We start from the raw sequence: 27477 nt of genomic DNA on the forward strand, positions 1-27477 counted from the left end.
ATTTGGAAAAAAATTGTATAGAAATGTATCATTCTTTGCTCCACTAATAACAAAAAGTGGTGGGCAAAATTCCACAGACCTTTTGTATTTTGTATTTGTAGAATTTAGCAGTGCACAGATTTGTTGTTTCTCTCCACCATTACAGCATTTGTTATTGTGTTGGAGTTATGAGATCCTCTGATGCACTTGTCAACTGTCTTGCACAAATATTCATGTAGAACAGGTTTATGTACCACAGGGGCACTAATCACAGGCAACGACTTCTATATTTGACCTCACTGAAATGTTAATACTCAGAATAAAACATTCCCAAGTCCATGCTTAGGAAACTACACAGCAAATCTATTACTCAGCATCTGTCATGAGTTTACTGCTTAATTTAAAACAAAAGGAAGAAAAGCTGTTTGTGGATGACTTACCAGTTTGGAACCAACAATTTGCCACCTGTCATGTACCAACAGGTCTCAGTAATTTAAACCACCTTAACTCTACACTCAGATTATTAAAAAAAAAAGATACTTAAGGGCTGGCTCCTCAGAGGGACAGCATTATAAAGACCTGCAGTGTCCAGAAATTGCTAGCTCCAATTTTCCATATAATGTAAACAATTAAATACCAATAATGGGATTTACAGATGACACAACATGGAGAAGCTTCTACTTACAGTAATTAATTGAAAATGCTGAGGACACAGGTGGAACTAAAACTTATTATTTACCAGGACCAGATCAAAAAAAGTGCTCTAGCTGCTAACTCAGCCATCAGAAATAGCAATCCATCCTTGGATTGTGGTGTTTTAACAGGCATCCAAAGAGAACAGTAGCATAGTTTCTTTGAGCACTCCTGTAACATGCTGGATCCCCCAGCTCAGCATCTTCTTCAGCTGCCTAACTTGGAAGTGTGGTTATGTCAACCACTTCCCCATATTACTCAATCTTAAGTTACTTTGACACACAAAGTTTCTCTTTAAAGAGAATGCTTCAACACTTTAGTTGTTCACAAGAATTGCCACATCTGCTATTAGCCTTTACAGTGTTCCCCACTGGACCCTGAAACTGCAAAACTGTAACATATTTCGGAACAATGAAAATATACTGACAGAGTCTGCAGGTGAAATGTTTCAAATCCTTACATACAGGACATACAGTCCTGCCCTGAGCAGCTCACCACCATTAGCTTTGTAAATGCCCAGCATTTAAAGGTTAGGAAGTTAATTTGGGGAGGTAAAGATTACCCAGCAACTGAGTAGAGATGTTCACAATTTCAGCACGATGGTTGCAGGTTAAAGCACTTTTTAAAACATAGTATTAGAACCTTTGGGTCCTACAAACTTGTCAAAATACACTCATTGAGGGGTTTAACTGTTTGGCCAGCATTCCTCTTCTGAGGACCCAGGCAGGAGAGTGACCAAAAGTGCATGATTCGACCCATCACTACAGGAACCCTCATATTTTGCTAGAAAAGAAGATAAACATTATAGTCCTCAGCAAAATGGCACATCTTCTCATGTTATGCTATTTCTAATCTCCAGAAATGCTGTCTGAACATTTCAAATTAAATCATCAGAGATGAAAAAACTCTTGCTATGTGTTCTCCAATATGGAAAACTCAACTGAGAAATTATCCCCACAAGATAAAATATACTAGGAAATTGTTAACTTGCTGGCTTTGGCCAGTTTCTCTGTCATTTCCAGAGCCTTGACTGTATGAATGTCATTTCTGGACAACAATTGTTCATTATTTTCTTTCATTTTACAGCTGATTCCCATACATCTACATAGCGATGCAGTTCCTCTAAAATTGCCTTTTGATGTGTATAATAGTTAATGAGTTCTCAAATAAAAACACAGGTGCATTAACCAAAGAGTTTAACAAATGCTTTTAATTATGGGAACTGGATGCAGAGCACTCAAAAACTGTGACCTTTGGTTTAGGCTCTGAGAGTCTTGTTACAATAGAAATGTCCCAGCAGCAGCAGAATACAAGGGTCAGCTTTGTGAAAGATCCCTATCAGCAGCTGCTGTCAACAAGTCAAGGCACAATTAAATACAGCAGCTAGTTTTAGAGTTGGTCTGACCTTGTACTCCTATCTGCATGGTCCCAGGATAAAAATAAAATTGGTAATACCAACATTAAATGATCAACTGCTTCCCTCTAAGCAGGATAGTCCTTTATGCAAACAGGAATAAAATGTGTCATTTAATAAGGTTTCAATAACATTTTAATTGGAAGCAAATTCAAACTAAAACTTGATAATGAGGTGAATTTTAAGCTCATATACATGCCATGATCAAAATTTACATCTCATAATCTTTTCTAAAGTGATGTTTAGATTGGGTGTATTTTTAGCATGTATCAAGCAGAGCTTGACAGAAGGTGCCATGATAGAGGTGGGCATTAAAAGATTGTTTATTTTGAAGTGTGCATTTTATTGGATGGAGAAGCTTTATAGTTTGCTGTCAGTGAGGGACTAACAGAACTAAACCTTCTGGAAGAGATGGAAATGCAGCAACACAAACTTAATGGAGAAAAGTCAAGTATTTTTAGCTTGGGGTAAATCTGGCTGAAGTCTGGGTAAAGTGGGACAATCCTTCAGAAGGTCAGGAGTTTGTAACCTATCATTATTTGACATAGATCTGAATGCAAAAAGGTTACTTCCTCAGAAGAACAAGAGCTCCTGGTTCCAGTCTGTCCTAAGACAGGACAATTGCCAGCAAATGCCTTCCTGGGAACTGTTTTACCACTCTGGTTCTTATGAACCCGATGGTTTCAGTGCAAGCAGCACGCTGGAAATGCAGGGCCTGGACTTATGAGGACCAAAGGTTCCAGTGCTTGGAAGGGCCTGAGCATGTTTACAAACACTGGGATATTGCTGGCTGCTGCCCTGGAGACACCTAAATCCCACTCTCCCCAGCTTCTGGGTGAGCTCCTGAGGTGTGGGGGCAGCAAGCAGCCAGTGGGGTGCACAGACATGGCACGGGTACAGCAGCTGCTGTGCCTAAACTTGGTGCACACCTCGGTGAGTGATCCGGGAATTCCTTCTTCACTTGAAGCTCTGTACTGACTTCATGCTTAACCCTGAGCAACATTTATTTAACCTGTATAAGACTCAATTTCCCTGACTGTAGTGTGACTATACAATAATACTTCCCCAGCTTTAAAGACTATGGTGCATACAAATCTCTGGAGCATGTGGAACAGTATCATTTATTATTATTATAGCCATTTTTCAGATTTGGAAATCTGATAACCCCCTCATCTGTGTTATCTTTTGTGGACATATGTGTTCTATTTAACCTGTGTCTTGAAGCAGCCCTATCATTTGACAATGTTTGCTTAACCAAGCATTTCTTTATTTTAAATTTATATGTCGTAAACTCCTATAGTTTATTGATGCTTGAAATACTAGCTTGATTTCTGTTCTCATCTCATACATCACAATAATTTTTTTGCTCATTCATACATCATTGTCAATAAATGTATTTGACATATGCTACCCTGGTGTATTTTAAAAAGATATTACACAGAAATGTAGTCAAAGACCTACATTAGACAAAGGGGAAACACACATTAACTAACTTCAGGGAGTTCAAGTTCTTTCCATTCTATGGAACAAAAAGAGTAATGAGGATGCTCTGTATCAATATGAAGATGTTTAGCACTCAAAATCTGAGTCCTTAAATAGGAATTGGTCTTAGATCAGAAGAAGATTGCATGCTGAGTTTTGCAACAGTATTACAAATTTCCCACATGGCATTCATTGAAAATAGATAATTATTAAAATCATTGCAAATATCTTGAAGATGGCAAAGCTAAGATGCAGATACCTTTTCTTTCACACATCTGTCACCAAATTTACATACAGCAGTGTCAGTACTAAGTCTTTCATACTCTTTGGAAGAATCCAGTCCCTTAACTCTTAATCAAGTAGGTATTTTTTCTCAGTTGTGATGAATTAAGCTGCACCCAACTCATTCAATATAGTAATGACATACAATAAAATGTAAACGTATACTTCAGTAGATATTTACATGGTTTTCTCCCCAAAACACCATCTGTATAATCACAGACTGTTTCATGAGTGCTTTGATTAGGGGTAGTTTAGGTTCTTCATTTGGTGTAAATAATTTTGCAACAGTGTTTTGTAAAAGTGGCCCAGTACTTCATACCTGAACTGTTTGTTATCTCTTGGTACATAACTAAAGCTTTATGTATGCCTATATGAAATAATCTCAACTTTTGTGAACTCTGTGCTTCATTCATGCCCCAAAAAATAACCAGAAGACAGTGATAGTGAATCCATGGTCACTTTTCATCATGGTAGAAGGTCAGCAGATGGGTTTCTAAAGGTTCTATATAAGGATCACCATTTAATATGTTTACAATGATCTACGAATTGCAAAGTGAGTAACAAGTTAAAAAAATGTGTGAATAACCCAAATCATAGTCACCTTTGGTTAAATATGGAGAGGCCAGAATAGAACATAAAAAGGACTGAATCAAGTTAACAAAAATTGTCAACACAATGTAAGAAAACAGTTGATAACTGGAAAGCGACTTGAAGAAAATATATTGTTGTGAATAATGTTATGTGTATAGTCTTGTCTTTAACAATAGGTTAAGCAGTATTCTGTGTTAGTTATCCAAAATGCAAAAATACAGACTGCTCAAATGTCTCATGGCAAAGGGAGAAAGGAAATGTTATGGACTGCTCACCATGAACTTTTGCTCCATGTGCAGTTGTTCTGAAAGGAAGAAAATAAGTTCCTGAAGTACATAAAAAATGGGATGGTAAGTAACACAGAAAATGTCTTCTTGCCTTAGACTGGTATCTTATCAGAGAAAGCATACTGCAAAAATAGACAGGTTGAGTGAAGATAGATAAGAAAAAGTTATTGGTATGGGAAAAAATCTCTCCTTCAAAGACTAAAAGATTATTATGTTAAATGATTAAAGGGGAGCATGATAAAAGGGCGTGAAATAAGATTGAACTGAGAAAGTAGACTTTACAGGAAATCACCCTTCAACACACTGAAAGTAAATGTTTCTAAAGGAATAAACACAATTTCTACCCAACTTGTGATTATATAAGAGAAGTTATTTCCAGAGCGTGGTTTTGACTACCGCAACTGAGAAAGCTTGAAAGCATTTGGATGAACAGGTGATGAATGGTAGAATAATAACACTTGGACCTATTCACTCTCACACTTCAGGTTTCCTTTTTTTCTGTGGTATTTGGGGTTTGAGTCAGTCACCCAGGTCTAAGCATGCATATAACCCTAGTGCAATTTGGGATATGCCATGTCATACTGGCCACAGGATGATGTCTTGGTTAAGTTGTGGAGTCTCAGATGACTCTAGATATCTACAGACCTTAAAATTGTCACTGTCAGAGGAATGTCTGATCTACAGCAGCCACAGGTCTACTGTAATGTGAAAGATCACAAGTTTCTACTGAGTATTTCCACAAGAATGAACAACAACTTTGTGAAGAAAAAACATTCATAGTGAACATCAAAAAGAAAGTAACTGAAAGCCAGCCTGTAGTCAAACCACTATTTTCAACAATATACTCAACAGAGAACCCAGATTCTGCAAGACAAACTCAAAAGGAACAGGAAGATAGAAATTGTTCAGTCCTCCCCTTGGTCACCTCTATCCACCTTACACGAGGCCATGCAGCTATGAAAGTTAATGATAAACCTGCTGCCTGCTGCCTTGCAGGTCTGTAAGATCGCATCAAGTACCTGATAATTATTTTTCTGAATATACTTCTAGGAAAAGCTATTATGTTCAGGCCTGAGGGGGTACATTCTGCTCACTTCCAACCATTTTCTTTACAGATAAATTTCTTCCTTAAGTTCTGTTTAACTACTATAAGCCTGTAAGGACCAGTTTGTCTCATTTTCCAATGAAGGTGATGCTGAAAAAGGAGGGAATGGAAAATACTGGTTTACCTCAGTATGGAAGTCTGATTTCTGCCAAACAAATGAAGAAAATATTATACTTGCTTAGAACATAAACATACTATCAGGAACATAAACTCACTGCTTCAGGAATGTTACATTTATACGTGTAAAAAAAGACTATTTTTATTTGAAGGAAATACCTTATTCACTTACTTATTTTAATTAAAAATCCAAGAGATCCTACATCATAACAAGAGCAAATAGTGGCATTCATCATAAACAATGGAAATATTTGAAGTTTGCAAGAGCATAAACAGATTTACTTTAAATTGGCAAGTTTTTTTCCAAACCTTCTGTCATGTATAGAAGAAGGTTTAATGGCCATGTTACCTGAAAATGCACATCTATAATGGGGAAACAGACAACTTGTGTAGCGTCTGTTCTGAGGTAATTTTCTATCCCATTGTCATTAAGTAGAAGATGAATCCTTTAATTATACTTTAAAATTCAGTCATGCTGTTATCCCACTAGTTAATTCAATTAAAATGAACCCTTGTTAATTCAATCAAAAGGAATCAAACCAACTCTTGAACTGTTTTTCTTTCTTTTTTCTTTTGCAGGAGGTCTGAGGGGATAAAGGGATGAAGCATGAACTAACACCAGAGTGCTTGTTCCTGGGCCCTGACAAAACAAACCTCACATCCTTTCATGCATATACAGCAGCTCCCTGTAGGAAGGGGCCCTTCACCATTTCAGTAGCTTTTCCACATGCTTAGAGTTTCGTCTGTCACCCCCTTGTCCATGTGCAAGCAGTAAAGATATCATCAAATTTTTAGATATAAGATTAAAAATGGTGATGGGAATGTGGGTGATTTATTTTATGTGATGTGCATTCATGTTTATGCATTCATGAAGGCCGTGTCTGCAAGATCTGTAATGCCAGCTTGCACACACTGCACAAATATGAATAAATGAATAATTGTTTTGATAATATTAAACAGCATGTGTGATGTAGCAGAGCAACATCTGTTATTAACGGTATAAACAAAAGGAGTTTTTACTGATTGCGTGTCATTCTGCATAAGGGAACAATGTAATAGGCCCAATTTGGTAACTCATTGCAGACAGCAGGAGGGATTGTGTAGGCCTGCTGTGAAAAACAGGAACAAGATTAGAGTAACAGTTCCTTCAAATGTGGAGAGCAAAAAAGCTCTATAAAAGTGCTAGAGGAGGAAAGAATAAAATGTATGTAGACTTTCTTGAGCTCATAGAAACCATTTCTCTTTTTGAATGTTATCATCTTCCCTTTACTTTTTCCTGCAGTGTCCTGCAGTGAGCTGAATAGCAGTAGCTAAGTAACCTGGATTTCAGAGGAATCTGTCAATGTTAAATACTTCTAGGCACCACCTAAAATAATAACCATATAGTTATAATATCCTTTATGACACCAGGAATCAGGAACTATAAAAATAAGTATTACCTGCTCTAAATTTATGAATAAATCTTGATTCAAAGAATGATAATGTATACTGGGGATTACACAAAAATGCAGAAAATTAGAATGTAGTTTTGGCTATATGGTTGAGCAGAAATAGTATCTCACTGCTGCTTAGAGAAGTGGTGTGACTCAACACAAGCACTTTTCTGATCCCAAGATGAACTTTTTCAAGAAAGTAAGCCAACAGAAAAGACACCTCTCAGGTTACTTTTCTATTGGTTAAGACCTGTGAGCCACTTTTCTATGAGGAGAACTGAACATGAGTAAATACAAGAGAAGTCAATGGAGTACACAGATGAAGTTGCCTGTTCTGGATGCTGCTTGATGTATAATGAACTATATGGTGAAATTGGACCTTCAGTCCACCTAAGTGATTTATAAATCAGTATGTCACAGTGTCTGTCTGGATATTTCCTCTTTGGTTTTACTGAATTAGCACTATTGTGCAACCACTTTTACATGATTATTTATTTCCAACTATTGATTGGAAGCCCCCAGGTGTCTCTGAAGTTCACCCTGTTCTGAATCCATACCTGAGCTCCTCCCTCAGCACCACCCAGTTGCAGTATCTTTACCTGACTTATCTACAGCTACCTTGTCACTTGATTTCTAAGTCTATCATATATTTAAAACCATGCACAAAATGAAATCTCCTTTCTTAGCTAAACATATCAAATGGCTGTCGTTTAACAGCTTTCTGAAAAATTACAGTGGAGCATCAAAACACAAGCAGCAAAGTACTTAGAAGAAAGAGTAGTACAGCTATGTAAAAGTGGGGGACTTCACCTCCTCTGCCATGGGCAGCACTGACACTCCATTTCTCACACAGAACAACAAGAATTCAGCTCCTTTCTTCCCACCTCCTGATTATACAGACTCTCAGTCCTGAGCTTGCCTTCTTTAGAAAGCAATCATGAATAGGCTTTCAGTTGCACAGTGTGTCTGAGACAACAAGTAAATGCTCATGTTCTCTGCCTTGTACAATTCTTTGCTTTCATTCAAATATATAGCTGTTTGGGTTTTTTCTAACATGCATAGAAATGTAAATGTCTCTTTCAATTATTTCATGTATAACAGAAACTTGGAAATTCGTTGTATTTCCACTTCTGAACAAGGCAAAAAACCGCATTCCATGCCCATCATTTGTCTTTTCATTTAACATTTGAATTATTTGTGTACAAAACTGAGAGCATCATACTGAGCTCATGACATCACTGTAAATATAAGCAAACGTTTCTAGTGAACATTCTGAGAGTTGTAGTAAACTGACAAGTGTGAGTCTTGCATGGGTATGAATATGAATGCTTCCTTTTATTCCTTCTTGATGAGCCGGAGTGGTTTATAGAGAAACGTATAGGACATTTTCATGAACATTCCAGTATGGTAAACATAATCATTAAAAGATATAGTAACTCCAGAGAGAGGTACCTTCAATAACTATCAGGAAATATATTACCTGAATCATCAGTCAATCTTAGAAATCTTCCTAGAACAGACATCACTAAACATTTTAATCTACTGCTTAATCCAGCATTCCATACAGAACTGACAGGTCAAACAGAAAGCATACAGCTTGCAGGATTGGAACAGCAATCTCATTCTTGAAGCAAATCCAAAAGTATTTGAAAGAAGAGTGGGGGTGAAAGAGAGATGTTTGTTATTTTGTAAGCCATTAAAACCCGTCTCCACCTGGTGCCAAAAGGACAGTGTAGCAAATCTTTTACTGTCGATCAGAATTAACCTAGCATGTACCATGGGAGGATCTTTAAATTATCACAGCAGGTTTTCATTCTAGTCTTGCCTATTGATTGTTAATACCTTATCTCTCAAAGATTCAGTATTAGAAACAATACCCTGTACTCTACTTCATCCATTCCACAACAAATAAAAACTACAACACCACAGGGAGATCCTAAAATCCCCACAGATACCAAGGAGAGAACTTCTTTGGAAAAACAGAAGAAATAGAAAATCTGACCACTAGCTTTTCAGTTCATTCACACCCTTCAAAGCAGGGTTTTAATGCAGCTTCTATGGACCTTAGAGGAAATGAAGCAAGACCAGTGACAGAACATATAAACTTTGTGGAAGGTAAAAACCAAAATGATAGTCTGCTCTCTTTTTTCTGAAATCAGGATGCCATAAAATCTTGTTGCCAAAGAAGTGCATTTTGGTCTTACTATAAAGAAGAATCTTAGTTTCTGAGAAAGGCAATACAGTCACACTGAACATTCTCCTCTCCTGTCATGAAGAAGAAACATAAGGTATCCCCTTATGCATTTATTTCTGTGTCATTAAATGTCTTTACAGGACATAGAGTCATAGCATGACTTCTTTATAAACTACCATGGAGAAGAAGGCATTTTGACACCTGAGATGAGTGACACAGAAGATTATTTTCACTAGGATGTCTCATAAACCAGGGGACAGTTCAATGCTACAACAATACTGATATATCTTAATGTACAAGTTGATCCTTAAGAATTTTTTCTGAACCAGTTTTGGATAAAACTACCCAACACTGTGGTCACACAATTGGTATGAAGTAAATATAACTTCAGAAAGAAGTCCCAGTCCACCCTTTCTAGTCAGAGTAATATTGAAAGACAGGAATAAATAAATAGAATATGATTTGTGAAATCAAACAAACAAAAACTCCCTCAGAAAGTACTTTCAATATCCAGTATCCAGAAAGAGAACTTTTTCAGATAAAGCACCAAATGCAAAAATAAAGCACAATTATTTTCATGCAGGTTTTGAGAAATACATTTGGTCCATTACTGCATAAAAAAATTTACAGCATTTTCACCGACATAAATGTCTGTGACCTGATTTGCATAAAAGAGAAGGACACCAGGAGTTGTTATGACAGCAAAGAGCAAGAACATGGTTGCAAATCTTTCTTCCATCCTATGTTAATTAAATGTACCACAGTGTGTGAAGTAGCTCTCAGCAAACTTGTATTTTAAAATTCTTGAGTGTAATTGAAAAACTCACTGCAAAGAATGCAAACGGCTGCTGGACAGATCAAAGAGCATATGAAGAGTTATTTAGCAGGTTTGCTAATGGAAAGATAATGGCTTTTATCAAGATGATGGAACAAAAATAAAGCAGCAGACCTGAGGATAAATTAAAAGATGGAAAGAGGCCTTGTAAAATGAAGCAGTAACACAAATCCATTAGCTGTAAACACTGGGTAATATTAATCCTGTAAATGGTACTCCACGTCCATTTTACGCATCATCTTGGGTGAAAGGTGGTAGCTTGTAGCAGAAAATAGGTGCTCTTTCATTTTAATGGTCTTGAATAAGGCTGTTGGCCATATTGACAGCTGTGCCGAGTAGCAGCTGGTAGCTAGGCAAAGTTGTTTAATGTTTATAACAAAGAATAATAGATTTGGATGGTTTAGAATTAAAAGCTTCTTTTATAAGTATCTAGAATAAATATTCTAAGATGTTGGAAAAATATTAATTCAAAGGTAATTTTTTATAAAAATGAAGTTTTATTGAAAGAAAAGACAGAAAAAGTATGAGGGCAATTTTCCACACCACATACTCAGAATCATTAATCATATGCTCACTCAGAACCATAAAATAAAGTTTTAAAAAGTAAGGAAAAATTAAGTATTTTCTATACAATAAATATTTATATTAAATGAGGGAAATGCAAAGGAAGAGGATATTGGGCCTGATCTGGCTCCCAGATGTTTTCAGTAAGAACTGGTCTGAATCAATAGTTTGTTCAAAATATATTAAGAAACACTACTGAAAGCAGTGGAGTCCATTACTTTACTATGAGATGTTATGGGACCAGGTTTTTGTTGTTCAATCAGTTAAAAGAATCTTAGGAAATTAATCTTCCTTCCCTTCCTGCCTTCCTCCCTTCCTGTCTTCCTGCCTGCCTTCCTTCCTTCCTTGCTTCCTTGCTTCCTTCCTTCCTGCCTGCCTTCTTCCTTCCTGCCTTCCTTCCTGCCTGCCTTCCTGTCTTCCTTCCCAGATGGATGGAATATTTTAGAGACATGAGAACACCAGGTGCTTGAAGGTAGGAAGAGAGATAATCAACTGTTCTGGTTTATTGTTTAGTAAATTAATTTATTATGTCAGGCTGGTAGACCAATATTATTTACTGGTCTGTGAAGTTACTACAGCAGCATTAAAAAAAAACAAAAAACAAAAAACAAACCTACCCCCCGCCCCCCCCCATCATGTTTCAAAGGGGTAAATTGAAAGACCTTAACCATAACTGTTTTGCATAAAATCATGCAGGTTGCTCTCAGCTACACTGATCTATTCAGCTTTTTCAACAAAATTACCTAGTACTCATGGTTCAAAGGAGGACTTAAAGTTTTAATGCAGCATTTCAGTTCAGTCCTGCAGACAGTGCATAACCAGTTTTTAGAACCTGCTATGTTCTTTCCATTTCTGAAATGCATATAACAGGTCACAGACTGGGTTTATTTTTGTAGCCATCTACTACCCTCAGTGCCTTACTTTGTCAAAAACTTTAACCCATGAGGGCAGAAAACCCATTTTGTGCATTATGTTCTCTAATGCAGACAAGAAGCAAACAATTTCTGCAAAATCTCAGAAAAACTTTCTGCTGTTTCTTTTTGTGGAAGAGTGTCTCATCCACCTGACTCATCAAAGGTCTTGGAGCAAAAGGAACTGGACACTGAGGAGCCCTGTCTGTAAGTGAGGGGTTCAGTATTCAGTAAGATGGGCCATCTCACTGGAGTTAACAATGTACCAACCACCTGGGGCATTGATAATTCCTATTTTCTGTTTTTCAAAGGCCTTTTTAGGCAGTTGCCTCTTGACAAGTTGACTTTTATGTTCATACATGGACCATCTTAATTGATTAACATTGCATTTGGATGATCGGCCAAATCTGTGTCTTTGGGAAGACCAAGTCTGCCAGAAAAACATCTCTTTTCATTGTTTCCAAATCCAAATCAGTAATTTAGAGAAGCACATCTTCAGGAAAGTCCTATTTTGCCCCCAAGTTTGCTTCACTGTAAGCTGTAAAGTCTGGTTTTATATTTAGAACTCATTACACTCTTTAACGGTGTACAGAACAACTATTTCATGTTACAAAATTCAAGAAATAGAAATAGGTGAAAGTGGTTGGATTACTTGGCAATCTCAGTACGTTTCAGGGCATGTCATTGCACAGAGTCAGTAATATGATGTAACATCTTGGCAATATCTTATCCAGTCTTCGAAGTAAGTTTGATAAAAGAAGCTCTTCTCTAAATGAGAGATAGAACAAGGGCTAGAAAAACAAATAATGTGATTCTTTTTAAATAAACTCTTTATTGTGAGGAGGAAAGGAAATCTCTTCAAATACTGAAATAGGTTTTCTAGTTTAAAAAGACTATCATTATGAAATTATTTCTGGAGAGCAAAATTATTCTGTCAAAACCTATGATTTAAAACTACTTTGAATTAAATAAAACATCAGCAGAGATTGCCCTGTGTTTCACAAAGCTGATTTTGTGGTATTTCGTAACACTTTTTCATGCTCAGGCAAGTTAATAAGGAAAACTGCTTATCCAATGATGGCCAGCCATAGATACCTGATGTGCAGTTGTAGAGCTGCCAACAGTTCCAGAGTTCTCTAAAACATCACCTGGGTTTTCTATGTTGTCAAGCTATGACATGCAAAGGCATTGTAAGTGCTGTGAGTAATGAAGTTTCTAATTGTGGCTCTGAAAATGCCATCAGTCTCCAAATTTTTAATGCATGGTGGCTAAAAAAAAAAAAAAGGCAGAGAAGTTTTTCCCTTTATAAAGTTGGAAAGAAAAAAAGACAAATGCAGCATTATGCTGGACATAATCTCGGCTGATATAAGTAAGTGAGAATAAATATTTTAAAATTATTATTACATTTTTTAATAAATATAAATACCTTTCCAGATATTTATATGGTCATTTCTGGTGTACAGGTATGGAATGGAGCTGAAAGGAGCTGTCATATTTTTTAGGTGCATTGGAAAAATTGGAAACTGATATGGCATTCTGTGATCTCCCAGGGATTTGTTTCACTAAAAAACATGGAAAAAACAATGGGGAGCTGTTGCATTTGGTTTTCTGTCAGGGAAATAGTTGATCTTCTGGAAAGTTTTTGATTTTTTTAAACAAAAAATAAAACCACATATGTTCATTTCCATCAATATTGACTGAATGTATGCCAGAGAAGATTAATTATTAGGAAAAACATGTCTGTCAGATTTAGGAATAATGTTAATGTATGACATTAGGGGTCAGATTCAGTTAGGCAGAGAGCAGACCTGCACCAGTTCATGGCCTAAGACAGCATTTCTGCTACCCAGTGACTCCACACAGTGACTTTATCCAGCTTTGATGAACACATACAGTTTCACTGTCCTGTACAGTTCATAAAAAAGAGATAATCCTTTCCTCATACCTAATAAAGTGCTTCTCAGCTTTACTGTCTATGCTCACCCTGGGCCATTTTCATTTCCTATTATTGGCACCACTTAGTTTATTTTGAAGACATGGCCAATCATCAGTGTACAATGCTAAGTCATGGCCATTCTCAAGCATCCTTTGAAAGGACACAGAAATCTAAGACTTCTGACTTACTAAACTCATAGAAATTCATGTGAAGTTTAGTACTTAGCTATTAGTTATGTAGCCCTTATTTAGTTACACTCATAGTAACTAAACTCATAGAAAGCATGTGAAAATCTCTGGATCGGTAATAAAGAAAAAAGGTGAGATTGTCCTGTCTCTCTAAGGGAAATACATAGAGAACAACACAGTTTTCACCCACTCTGTGGGAGATAGCCCAAGAGCCCACCAGCATTCATGAACTGGCTGATGGGTGCCCATGCATGTAGCTCAGTATACAGTGTTTGCTCTCCTGGAGCCTGCGTTTGTCACAGCAAGTCTTGGAAGAGACTGCTCCTCTGACGGATGGTGCAGAAGTTTGCAGGGCAAGGATCCAATGGAAAAGAAAACGTTTATGAGTTTTGCTGATACAAACCAGCCCATTTTCCTAAAACTATGTATATACTCAGGCCTTCATGCTATAGGAAGCAACTTTCCAGCAAAATTACTTTTAAGTTTGGACCATGGAAGCCTTCTAGTTCCAAGTTCATCAAATGGCACAGTTTTCCTGAACTAATTTAGTCCTTGTCCACTTACATTTTTCTCCATTTCTACAGGAAAATGATGGGCTGTAAGTAAAATGTGCCATAATTCAGAGAAAATTAAACAGCTTCTCTGTATGGAAGACATGGAATGTCACATTTCCAAGGGTGGACACAGAAGAATTTCAGGTATAAGGTTTCATATAGGTTTCTTGAAAGAGCTAGGAATAGCAGTCATACTATATTTTTCTATGAAAAATTGGGTGCCTAGACCAAGCCACTTGGCTAGGTCACTCCTCTGCCATCACTGGGGAGACAGTCACCGCAGGAAAGGAATTCTTCCATTTGTCTTTCTCCATTACTTAGACAAGAGGTCTAAAAGAGCAGTGTAGACAAGATGACAAATGGCAGATGAGCTAATCCTCTCCCTGTGAGACTGATAACAATGTGCTCTAACCGTGTTGAGAACAGTGTCCCTTGGTGAAAATCTGGAGTCACGTTTCTTTCCCTAGGGAGCCTCCTGTCTATTCTTAATGACAGGGGACACTCCTGTTGCTGTCTATTGTCTTCCTCCTGAGTACACAAAAAAGGTTATGTGCGCATTATAAAGCTCCAGAAAGGAATGGATCCTCTGAAATGTGATGGCTTTTATGGCATCATGTTCTTGCTGCTGTTTGTCATCTTCAGGTGCACCATTTGCTTCAGACCACACAGTGCTTTGCTCCAACCTTTGTAACAAAACACAGGGATACAAAAGAAATGCCACTAACAATAAAAATCTACAGCATCAAGAACCAGTATTTATTGTGACTACTATTTACCATGGCTTTGGTTTGACACAATACCCCATTTCAGAGAAATTCAAATAAATCCTAGCACTTTTGCCAAAAGCATGATTTTTAAAACTGTAAAAGAAAAAGATTTATTCATCCCAGATATCTGCCACCTGAATTCATCACATTGTTTTAAATTGGGACGCACACCCAGGATTTTCAGATGTGATTTCCACAGAAGTTTTCTTTGTACAGAAAGAGATAAATTTTAAAAAGTTGAATTTTGTGTTATAAAAGTTTCTTATAATTAGCTTAATGCTTTTTTTTACTGGTAGCATAACTGAAGAAAAAAAAAGTTATGTAAGAACACCGCTTATAGGCTCTAAATTATAAACAAACCGCCTAAATAACAATTCAAGACAAGTAGTAAAATAAAGTATTTCTCAGATGTGTATGTGTTGGAAAACTAATTTGTGTAGAACAAGTTCTCAGCTGATTTTATTAACTTCACACCTTTCTTTCCTTATAACTCCAGTAAATATTCATAGAAATTTCGAATTTTTATGTTGTGTGTGCATCTTATCTGGTATTTGAACATCCAGAACTTGCATTCTCAAGTCAACACTAATGCACGTAAAAACAACTGGAAGCTCACTGTAGATAAAATGAGACATGGAGTGTCTATTTCTACTCATGCCAGAAGCCAGGTAAGGAACTGAAATCTGAAACAAAAATATTGTTCAGGTCAAAATCAGATATGTCCATTTGGGTGAGATATATGTGGCTGGAAGAATTAAATTAGTCATTTTGACTGCAATGCAAAATCACGTTTATGAATTCTGTGCTTTGGACACAATGAACCAGCAAACTGCTATGAACTGGATGGCAACAAGGCTGGTGGCTATAAACAAAGAGGCAGACAGACAGGTGGAAAGAATGACAGGCAGACAGAAAATGTGAAAGAGAACTAAGAATAACACAGCAACAATAAATTATATCACGAGTTATAATATGCAGGAGATGCATTCTCAGAAAATTTACTAAAACAGTATTTTACCTGCCATTGGTAACTAATCACTTGACATTTAACTTTTTATGCTGCCATTTTGTGATAATATAGAGAATTCACAATTATTCCTACTGTCTTGTATGGGGAAATTAATGCATGCCAATATATATGAGCAAAATCCCCAATATTTGTAGCAATTATGAACAGTCTTAATCCAGTCAATGATTAAATATATTTTTTCACGCTATTGGATTCCCAAGAAAAGGAAGAGTTAGAAGTTCTCACAGTATTTCCCCATTCTCTGAGATCCTACATTAACACAAGTAGAAATGGTGTTGCATACAGTTCTGATATAAATATTATCTTTAGAAAACAATTAAACGAAATTAGGAGTTATATACAGTCTTTGAACTTAGAGTAGATTGTCCATGAAAACAAGAAAATTTGTGGCTGCTAACATTACCTATTATTTGGACTCATTCTTATTGCTCATTATAAAAAACTTTTAAAAATTACTAGTAAGTTTTAAAAACTTCCACCAGTTGAACTATGTTTTTACAGCCTGAACACGTGCCTCTGACTGTTCTGTTTGTTTTCATTTGTGCATGTTTTTTTTTAATCTTTGCCAAACCAATTAGGTTATCTTGAAGAACAGAGGAATGAGGTCAGGGAAAACATTTCTTGGCAAAATTAGACAATTCTGAACATTTGCCCAGTGAACATCACCCATTTTGTGCACTCCAATGAAGAAGGGTTCCTGTCCAGAACATAATGAGTGTGTAATTAATGGTCATCTCATAACATATGCACACAAGGGATTATAAAAAGGCTGGCCAAACTTCTGAGTGCTTTTGGTTCAAACTTTGGGTTACTTGAACTTGTAACTTAATCATGCTCTTACAACACAGCTTCTTGTTGTTGCTGTTTGCAAGCCTTATTCATCTCCTCACTGAAAGTTACTGGGAAATAATTTGTCTTGTACATCATTGCAGTGTTCAGCTCCTAGTGAGACTAATGCAAGAATCACAAATTATGTCATCTCTTCTTCAGAAATCAAACAATGCCTTTCCATAACCCCAAATTCCTATTGCTGATAATATAGTGGTTCTAGTTTTGGCTGGGTTCAGCTTTTCATACTGCTGTCCTACTGCTGGCTTATCGTTCTGTTGGGTTGTCTGGCTCCTGCTTCCCTCTCCTGTTGCAGCTGGGTTGGCTTCAGGCTATGATAATTTTGCCTGCAGTCTTTACCTCCTGCTGTTCTATCAAGGACAATAATGCCTGAGGCTGAACCTTAAATTTCTAAACCCTTTATTCTGCAAAGCCTTAAGGCACATTTTACTGCTTCAAGAACCAAATCATGGAGTGATGTTTTTGGAGGTTTGTATTATTTTTTATTCCTGGGACATGAACGTATTTGTGGCAAACACTGAGCAGAGTTGCTTTAAAGACTGTACAGCACAGATGAAAGTAGATTTGTTTTTTAACACAAGAATTTCTAATTTCACCTTTCATATGCACTGGTTCTCTTACAGAATTTCTTTTTGCAAAGACAAGTTAGCTAATACTGTAACATAAAAACACTATGCATAGCTCCTTTCAGGGAAAGTGCAGGGAGAAAATTTATAGTAGGTGATACACCATTCACAATTTTTTGACTTTGTAAGTAAGTTTTCTCAGGAGAGATTTTAAAACATGCACTCACCAACTTGTAACTAAATAATTAATTGTCAGAGGACTGTGCTCTACTTTACCATTTTACATGTGGAATGATAGCCACTCAGCTATCCAAGTAATATGTGTCATGTAAAACCAACATCAAGAGAGTCAGAATCTATCTTTGTTTCTGTATTGTATTTGTTGCACCAGATCAATAGCAGCTTTGTAAACTTTTAACAAAGTGTATAGTGTTATTTACAATAATTAGAGCTTTCTGAAATGGCTTTGCTTTTCTACTCTGTCCATTGTCCTTTTGTCTGACTCTCCTTTTTGTTTTCCCTGTGCAAGGGAGAAGAGGATATTTACAAATCCTTATAGTTCTATATATTCCCACAAAGCAGTAAATTCAGTCATTAACAAATAGCTTCAGATTTAGAATAGTTCAGTGGAAATCAAAGTATTTATATGATTAATGGTAAAAGTGGTTAAGTACATTGATTGGGACCTAAATGCAATAAGCTTTATTTACCACCAGATTGAATATTTTGTATTTGTGTTGAACTGACTTATCCTGTTTTGATTTTCATACCATTATGTCTTATTTCAGTGTTAGCAGTACAACCATAGCCATTTAAAAGTACTGGAGTATTCCAAAGTATAAAAACCTTTCAAATTTCTTTTTAAAGATTCCTTTGGTCTTAAAAAGCTCAGATGATCACAAACAGGAGCAAAAGCAACACTTTTTACAGAAGAAATATATCAAGAAGAGAAAGAATGCAGCTCTTTACTTAGATTTAGATTTAGATTTAGATTTAGATTTAGAGGTGGGTCAAAATAACATATTGCCTACACAAACTGAGCAACTGATACAGCCTTTTAGATATAGCATTTTTAGTACTGTAGAAGGATGACATTTAAAGTTAAAGCTCTTACATCACCTTGACTGCAAAGACAAATGTGTATGTATGTTTATGTTACAAAATAGATGCAAAGGACCTTATGTATAGTATATGAGTTGCATTTATAATATGTAAATACAGTTTCTCCCATGCCAAGCATCTCAAAATACATGCTAAGGAACACTGTCCATAAAGGTAAATTATTTGACTTCTGGTTTATATAAAAAACCACAAAGGTTGCAAGATTAAAGCTTCATTCTTTGTTTTATTGTAATTAATGGAAAAAACACATATTGACCTTTGCAGAGCACTAATATCAGTCTGTGACTTTTCCAAAGTCATTCTAGAGGTTTGTGAAATAAAGTCTGTGCTATTCCTACATACTCTGTAGGACCTTCCTACACTCTTGGTACAGATACTCAGGGCTACTAACCACTTTCTCTAACATTGATAAATAACCATTGATCAAAATGCATATCTACAAAATGTTCTAAGTTGTCCAAGTGTTGAGTGATAAAAATAAGTTTCACATTTATATCTGATTTATAATAAGTACCAAAAATGGTAGAAAAGGCCTATTGTTTTATCTTGAGGAAAAAAGGATCCCTTTTCTACAAAATCATAGTTCAAGGCCCTTTGAAAGCTCCAAAGTTTCTCCGTTAAGGTAAAACAGAAGCCAATCTTTATTTGAGAGATAAAAACATATGTTTATCTCACCTTCTAATCTTGTTCTTCTGGCTCCAGCAATACACCCTCAGCTGCCAAGCAATCTGAATGTACACCTGCCTCCAAGGTGTATCTGCCTCCAGAACTCTACGGAAAGTGGCCAGCTGTGATGACATATAAACCAAAAATACTTGGAGAAAGTGAGGAAGAAGCAGTGTCTCAATGACTCTTTTGCAACCCATCTGTGAGGGGCCAACACAAGAAGTCTGGCTGCTTATCAGAGCTGGATACAAGCCATAAAGTTCATCTACAAATGAAAACTTTTCTGAAGCCTGGGGACATTTGGCTTTGTGCGTTCAGTAAATAGAGAGGGGCTAGTACTAAGTGTAAGTATTTTAGCTCGTATAAATTAGGGGGGTGTTCTGGTGCAGATGTTTTCTTCAGATTGGTGCCCATTAATACTGCTGAATGAGGACACAGCAGAAAATAATTTTAGATTGAAGGCTACTGACAGTTTTCCACAAACCTACTAATTCTCTTTAATAGGCTTGTTTTTTGGGATATAATTTTTGGTTCAAGAAGAGAAAAAATGGGTTGGTAAAAGGAGGGAAACTGTCCTGTCTCTGGGTAGTTACAGGGCCTGATTTCACAGAAGGCTGTGGCATTTATTAGCAATCAGTAAGAAGAGACAGAGAAGCAATTAGGAGCTTGCAGTCCAGGCAGAGAAGCTACTGAGAGAAGAGGGCTGCAGGGAGCTGTGCCTTGGCACAGAAAACCAATTTCATAATGACCAGAAGGGAATTACCGAGTTTTCTCTTACTCAATATCCAAAAGTCCTAACAACACAGACCTTCCCAGCAGACAGAGTAGGCAGTGAGAGACTGAATTAAAAGTCTTTTATTTTCATTGCCTTTTGTCTAGTTACTTTGAGTTTCCTCTTCTTGAAAGTTAAAGATGTCTATTTATATTCTAATGAAAATTTAGTAGATTTTAGGTTGATCTATCTCAGAGCTAGGTAACTTGGAGCCACACACAGGCACTCAGTCATATGAGATGGGACACAGAGAAGGTGAACTTTCTTTGTTCTCATGATAGGACAAAGAGAAAACCAAAGTGTTCATTTGTTTACTGAGCTCTTCACTTTGCCCTGGAAGGATATTATTTTTCACGGTTCATCATCCATGCCAAATCTTCCTTCAGCTTGCATGGAACAGATAAAGAAGAAAGTTTTGTTTTGTCTTTTACTTTTTTATTTTTTTGTTTACATTGACATTCTTTGTATGTGGATATTCTTCCAACTCACATGTAGACTACTTGGGAGAACCTGAGGTTTAGGATGTTTGGGAGCTGTTCTAACTCAGCCTCCAGAGGCAAAACAGTCTTTCATTAAAAGAACCACTTGGGAACAACAAATATCTCTTTTTTCTCCCTCTCTCCCCACTCCTCTGACAATGATTTATCCAAAGCTAGAGGACTACGCATCCAGCAGATGTGTTTGTCTGCACTATATAAATCCATACTCCCAAGCCTAGACTGAATATGTGTCACCTTTATGTCCGGAAAATGCCATGTCCCACAGGACAACTTGTTTCCAATTCTTTGCCTTGTCACTGTCAAGCATCTGAACCCTGGTGCTCAAATATATCTGCACCTTCTGTCTCTCAGCCTTCTGATCATTCAGACCCCTCACCATTTGGTTCAGGGTGAGGTACCATACACTTCAAATATACAGCCTGATGGCTTAGCTGCAAACTTGGCAGTATTTCTCCCTAAGGTACACGTGCTAAGATTATAAATATCTCACACAGGGAAGCTGGATGGGAAAGAGTATTTGTGGTGGTCTCAAAAGAAAATTAACCCACATCTAGAAAGTCCCACTGGTGAAATACTTCCCTTTGCAGAGTGGTTTAAAAATGCTTTGTTGAGCTTTGTTACCTTGGGAAAGCCAGAGCATAGGTAGGTGAACAGAGCAGGTGGAGAGTAGGAAACTTGTTGGCTCAATAAAGGATAATTAAGACATAGAATAGCTTCCTCCAGGCTTTGTTGAGCACCAGAGAGCTGTGATATTGTCTGCCTTAGCTAGAGAAAAGGCAGGAATGTGGCACATGTCAGTCAGGCTGGTGGCAGTAAAAGACTGATGGTTGAGCAAATGTCTGCAGTAGAGTCTGAATTGCTTTGGCCTTTTCATCAGGCGGGGCCCAGTGACCCAGCAAGGGGGGTTTGGTTTCATGACAAATCATGTTCAGCAGCAGGACTTCATATTTCTTCCAGTCTTCCCTGCAGGTCTACACCATAATTCTATGTGAGACTTCACAATGAAGAAGGTTAAATGAATTGTTAACTGGGAAGTCTTGAATAAACAAGCTAAATTCAAACAGAAAACAAAAAAACAAACAAAAATCCTGAAATTTTTGGTTTTAAAAGGGTATCTTTTCTTTAAGAGCACTTCAAGATCTGATGAAATCCCTAGTGTGCATGAATTACTAAGGCATGTGGTAAATACATAATAAGGTATAAAGAAGGACAATTGAATACTGGAGCAGTAATTACAATAAAGATCTGCTAAAAAATATTGACCACTTCCAGTTTCTGCTATTGGCTGTTTTAAGAAATATCTGATATAAGTAATTGGTGCTTGCACTGAACAGGATATTTGTATTTTCTGTTTTAGCCTTTGGAGAACCTTGGACAGAAATGCCATCTGAACAGTTTAAGAGTAGTAGTTAAGAGAGTATTTTTTTAGGTGATTTGAAAACTCTTCCCTTTTTGTGTCCCTAACTCTTATTTTCAATGGATGTTTGAGCTCAGCTAGGTCTGTCTTTAACATTATAAAATTTCATGTAAGATCTTGCCTTCTCAGTTACTTTCTGCAGACTGTTTTATTTTTTTTAGTTTGCTCTCCCCCAACCCAGGAAGGTCTTTGAATCTTTTATGATTTTTGCTGTTGTTTTTGCTTTTCTTCTATTAGAAAAGTCACAGAGATCTTCTTTAAATCTGAATTTCCAGCTGTTGTCTCCTAAATGTAACTTGTTACATCTGTTCATAAGATTTTATAGTTTATGCTCCTTCTCTGGAACAACCCTCAGTACTTCATAGCTCCCAGAGCTTCTTCTCTGCCAAAAAAGTAACAGCATAGGTACATAAAGGTAGATTTCTATCCTAGATCTGCAAAAAGAAACCACCCCTCCTCTGCCCTTTATCCATTTCTTGACAACTTAGTGCTCAGCTTCAACTGACTTACTTTGAGGCATATAGGGAGCCTCTTTTTAGAGCTCACTTACTATCTGTATCTCAGTATTGAAATCACAGAACATCCCACATTCTGCACACATGGAAATCCTCAGTCCTGGCACTGATTCTCAGTGCTATCTATGAACCACGATCTACCTAACAAGATCCTTTCTGAACCATTCTGCCAGTGTATTCTGCCAAAATAGCTTTCTGGATTTACCTTTGACACCTACAAGTGAATGACATTCCTCAGGCACTGCAAGATCTATTCTTTCTCTGCTAAAGGAGCATTCCTGTCTATCTTCTGCCTCAATCACTAACAACTCAGTTTCTGATTTATTCCAGGTTCCTGGGTGTGTAAACTTTACAATTTTCTGTAATAAGCAAAAGGAACGTAGAAACAATTTTTTTTAAAATACTTTCCTACTTCTTTTTTCTTTCTTTGTGTTTAATTTTGTGAGCAAAAAATTGATCATGCCAGGAAACTCAGCTCCTCTGTTGTTTCAGATCCAGGCCACCATGTCAAAAAGAATGGGAATGGGCTCAGCAGTCCTTCCAGCTGTCCTGTTAAGAAGCTGTTCAATTACTTAGAGGAGAAAGGCATCAGTCCTGAGCAGGCCTCATATGTATATGTTAGTCATTGCCAGATGAAGCTGTTATACCATCTGTTCTTCTTTCTTATGACTGCAAATCTTTTTAAGACCCTTCCTCAGGATGACACAGGCAATGTAGATACTTACAAATGCACAAATTATTGTATAGCATACTGAGCATGGATATGATAGATCAAATTCAAATCCAGTAAATGCTTGATATTATACTTCTGAGACATGATTTCTCTGGCCTATTTTAGATACCTACTTTAGATTTAGATAAATGTACCCCAAGGTGCCCTCTATGAATTATAAAGAGAGGCTATGTTGAGTACTTGTAGACATCTGTGCTGTCAACTCTAAAGTTGGGCAAGATGAATACCATCCGTAAGGCCTAAGAGTAGTAGGGCTGCCTGCAAGGAGAAAAAACAGGTTTATGCACTGTTCGTTTAATCTTTAACAGCTCACTGGAACACAGAGGGCCAGCAAAATTTGGGTTTGGTCCATTTCCTCACAGTCCTGCTAACAGCTGTGGCACCTCACACTCTCCTAACTCCTGTTCCACACATTTTTTCCTAGCTCCTTCGAAAGGGGTGAAGTTGCTGTGCTACACCATAGTCAGAGACCACACGTACATCTCTGCTAGTCCTGTTACACAGCATTCCTCTTGCAGCTCCATGAAGATCTTCTGTTGGATTAACCCAACTCAAACTGTACTTGAGGTACCAACTCAAAAAAAGAAGGCCTTTCCTTACACTGGAAGTTCTAATATTCTGTAGTAAGTGGGGCAGAGAATGAAATTGCAATGCTAACCATGCACAATTTTACAACGACAGTTAATTTCATACATTAGTAGACCATTGGAAAAATAAGGATTGCTATGCAGATATTCAAATCAAGGCACAAGTATTTGCAGGAAGATAATGTAAGTGAAACAGAATCTATAGAAAAGGAAACATCTTCTGTGTTCAAGTCTTTTGTATTGTAACCATAATATTTCTTCATATTTCTATCTTCATACAAAGCTACAAGGAGTTTAGACTGAATATCCGAAGTATGTTTCATGTATAACAAATTGCATGCAAAAGATTCAACCCAGAAATGGGACAGATGGCATTTGTACTGCCACTGTATCCTGGGAGCCTTAATTCCTCACATTCATGGGGGCTGTAGTGATTCCTGATAAACCAAAATACTATGTAACCTCCTGACCTCCCTTCCACGCTCTCAGATTTCCCTCCCTTGGTTGGCACCACACACTTCTGGGATTGTGTTAGCTGGTCCTGCCCATATTATGAACAAATATTGCTCTGTAGGCCCTGCACCCTAGGATACTCCAAGGTTGAGGTTTGGAGGTTGAGGCTTATCGAAGAATACAAAAAGATGTAACATTAAACTGAATAACTTTAATAAATGTAATTTTATTTGATAGCAATTTCATTTAAATTTTTATACTAATTCTCAACTGATTTCAAGTATGTTCTTGTTTTGCCGGTATTATTCAATGCCCCATAATTTTAGACATACAAGTGCAAGTCATTGTTTCCAACTAGCTTGATCCTGAATTCACACAGCTATTAATCAGTTTAATATGCTTCGTGTTGCTAATTTGAAAAGCACATAAGGAAGAAGTCTGTGCAGTACAGATATGACAATTAGTGAAACAATCCTTTTTCTAAAAATTTGCTTGGGTAGTACAAATTTTACCAGAAACTTTGTCTCTTTGCACTAAAGAAGAGTAAAAGAGACAGTTGTTCTCATGCCAACTACTTTTGGTGCCAGAGGTAGCGATAGAAATATGTTGCCTCTGGAGGTTCAAGAGTATTTAATAATCCTCCCCCTCCCATCATTATTTTCCATCATTGGTCCCTCTTCTCTCTTCCTTGTTATCGTATAGAAAACAGGCAAGTGTGCAGACGCAATATATAAAACTTAAAAAACCAACATGTCCATAAAGAACTAGTTGTCTGCCTGAAAGAAAAAAAGAGAAAATGAAGGAGGCAATGAAACTCCAAGAGAGAACAACAGCCTTGACTCAAATTGTGTCATGCTCAGGTGCAGTATAAGATTCTAATTGTAAATCACATTAAGTTCTGACTTCAGTTAAAATTTTAATGTATTTTTACAATATTTGTGCTTGATTTCTCTCACAACATGTGTTTAGAACTGGTGAGATTAAAAAAAGAAAAAGGCTCTTGTGGTGGCCGGTGAACCAGTGGTACAAGGGACAAAGAGAGTCCTCTGGTGGGACAGACCCTAGTATCAAAAGACCCTCCCCAGGTTAGAGCAAACAGGAGAAGCTTCCCCCAGGATGCTTTGTGTTGCTATGCTAATGTACCCCGGTTCTGCTTCCCTGGTTGGCCATTGGCCTCTCCGCCCCCTTGTTGCCTTATATGTCCCATGCCCTAGAAGGTTCTCCACTCCACGTTCCCCCCATTGGCCTTTGCCCATCGCCACTCCCCCAGAGCCTCTCCATTGGCTCCCATTCCCTAGTCCCGCCTTTGTACCGCCCCCATGCCCACAGATCATTGGTCCCTGATGCTTGATCTGCTCCCGTACGTGGACCCTCTATTGTTCCTTGTCTTCGTCCCTGGAACTATTCAGGAGTGTGGCTGCAATAAACCCTGTCCGTGGAACTCTATACAGAGACCCTTCCTGCCTCTTTGCCATCGGCCCATTTACTGGAGCTATCCATGCATTTGTGCATGCACGCGTGTGAGTGTGTGGTGGTCCTGCCGAGCAGCTTCGTTAAGGAGACGCTTTTAGGAAGGTCGTGGCACATCGCGCTCCGGGACCACAAAAGCTGCATGGCCAGCGACAGGCCCTGAAGTGTTTGAAAGGGGGGAAATAAAGCTTCTAACCAGAGGAATTTGCTACATTGAAGAAATTAAGAAAAACAACTGAACAAAGTTTTTTTACCTAGATTACAATGATGGATATTGGCTGAGCTCAGGATCTAGAATCAGATCAACTAAAGACTGAATTTTTATGAGACCTTTTACAAAATCAGAGAATAAGTTGAGTTGGAAGGGACCTATAAGGATCATCAAGTCCAAATCCTGGTCATACACAAGATCATCCCTGAGTCACACCATGTGCCTGAGATCATTGTCCAAATTCTTCTTGAATTCTGCTGTAACCACTTCCCTGGGGAGCCTCTTCCAGTCCCCAACCACCCTCTGAGAGAAGAACCTTTTTCTAATATCCAACTTAAACCTCCCTTGACACAGCTTCATACCACTCTCTCAGGTCCTGTCCCTGGTCACCACAGAGAAGAGGTCAGTGCCTACCCCTCCTCTTCCCCTCACGAGGAAGTTGTAGCTGCAGTGAGGTCTCCCCTCAGTCTCCTCCAGGCTGAACTGACCAATTGACCTCAGTCACTCCTCATACAGCTTCCCCTCAAGGCCCTTCACCATCCTCATTGCCGTCCTTTGGATACTCTCTAATAATTTAATGACTTTCCATATTGTGGCACCCAAAACTGCCCCCAGCACTCAAGGTGAGGCCACCCCAGTGCAGAGCAGAGCAGGACAATCCCCTCCCTTTCCTGGCTGGTGAAGCTATGCCTGATGCACCCAGGACGGGGTTGGCCCTCCTGGCTGCCAGGGCATTGCTGACTCAGATTCAATTTGCCACTGACCAGGACCTCCAGGTCCCTTTCCAAGGAGCTGTTTTCCAGCTTCTCATTCCCCAGTTTGTCCATACATTTACAGTTGCCCTATCTCAGGTGCAGAATCAAATGCATTTTCCCTTACTGAACTTGATTGCCCAGCTCTCTAATTTGTTGAGGTCTCTCTGCAAGGCCTCCCTGCCCAACAGCTCCTTCCAGTTTTCGATCATCTGCAAACTTCCTTATTATCCCTTCCAGTCCTGCCTTCAAATCATTTATGAAGATGTTGAAGAGGACAGGGCCAAGGATGGAGCCCTGTGGAACCCCACTAGTGACAGGTCACCAGTCTGATATCACCCCATTCACTATAACCTTTTGTGACAGACCCATGATCCAGTTGCTCACCCCATCACATGATGTGTTTATCCAACTGAATACTGGACATTTTGTCTGCAAGGATGCTGTGAGAGCCAGTACCAACAGCTTTACTGAAATCCAGAAACATTACATCAACTGGCTT

Source organism: Corvus hawaiiensis, chromosome 3, assembly GCF_020740725.1.
Source record: "Corvus hawaiiensis isolate bCorHaw1 chromosome 3, bCorHaw1.pri.cur, whole genome shotgun sequence".
Lineage (NCBI taxonomy): Eukaryota > Metazoa > Chordata > Aves > Passeriformes > Corvidae > Corvus > Corvus hawaiiensis.